We start from the raw sequence: 1474 nt of genomic DNA, 5'->3' as shown, positions 1-1474 counted from the left end.
AAAAATAATTGAAAGTTGAATAAATTAATGAACTTCAAACAATTATTTCTTCATTACAAGAGACATTTCTTTTTTGTTTCTTTTTTTTTCTTTTCTTGTGTTAGGTTGATCTCATGGTCATGAGACTCAAAGGAAAGATGGTGATTGCTGTTCATCACTAAGCTAAAAGAAATATTTCATATATGATCCCTTTAAGTTTAAAAAATAGATTATGAAATGCATTGGGTAGTCAGATTCCTATATCTTAGCCTATGTTTGCCCACCAGGAATAATTAGGACATGGGCATTTACACAGGTCTCCTCCTGCCCAGGACTGTCTGTTTTTGTTTTTGTTTTAAATTCCTGAATGACATTTTCACTGGGTATAATATTCTTAGTTAATATTTACTGTCTCTCAGACATTTGCAGATTTTGCTTTGTTACCTTCTGGCATTGACTCTTCCCACGGAGGTGTTACTAGTCAGCCTGCCTGATATTTCTCCCTGATAGGTTGTTTGTTTGTTTTCCCTGCTGCTGCTTAATGAATTATCTCTTTATTTTTGAGATACTAACTAGTGTATTTCTAGGTGTGGGGTGTCTGTATCTACTTTCATCATTTTCATCACTTAATGTTGTTTTATTTTATTGTTATGTTGTTTTATCAAATTCATGTTTTTGTTAATTTGTCCTCTATTGTGAAGCATTTATGAGTGATGCTATTTTTTCATTGAGATTGTTACACTTTTTGAATTGGATTTCTGGTTTTCCCGTTATGTCCTACTTCCTCTCCTTCTTTATTATTTTTCCCTTCCCCACTTCTTTCTTCCTTCCCTGCCTCATGGTATATTTGTATTATTGCTATTCTGTTTCTTTGCATGTGGCTTATGCTTAGAAGAAATGAAGTTAGTCCATACCCGCATTTGCTCTTAAATAGAGTGAATGAATCCTGACTGTCCTCCTCTAGTATATGACTCTAGTTTGTTTTCTCCTCCAAGCTACACGTGGAGTTGGGGATTGTGTATTTTACCGATGTTTCTGCAGATTGAGATGGAATGGTAGGATGAGGGATGTGAGGTGAGGTGAGTGAGAAGAACTCAGTTGGGGCAAGATTCTCGTGATTTTGAGATTTTGCTAAAAGACCTGAACCAAGTTTTGCTATGTCTATATGAAGGGAAAATATTTCTTTCATGGGAGGACTACCCTTGGCCTTGGAACTTTCTTCAACATACTATGTATCCCTGGAGACTTAAGCTGATGGAGTCATTGCCTTTGTTTTTTTCCTTGGGTTCATCTTCAGATCCCATTTCTTTTCTGTACAACAGGAAAAAGAAAATGGATGCCCATTCAGTTTGCCTCATTTTAGATTTAGGGGAAGTATTAATAGTCAGTGGTCAAGGGATATTTTTTTTTTTTTTTTTGAGACAGAGTCTCACTGTGTTGCCCGGGCTAGAGTGCCGTGGCGTCATCCTAGCTCACAGCAACCTCAAACTCCTGG

Source organism: Propithecus coquereli, unplaced genomic scaffold (assembly GCF_000956105.1).
Source record: "Propithecus coquereli isolate 6110/MARCELLA unplaced genomic scaffold, Pcoq_1.0 Scaffold250, whole genome shotgun sequence".
NCBI lineage: Eukaryota > Metazoa > Chordata > Mammalia > Primates > Indriidae > Propithecus > Propithecus coquereli.
Note: the sequence above shows the minus strand (reverse complement) of the source record.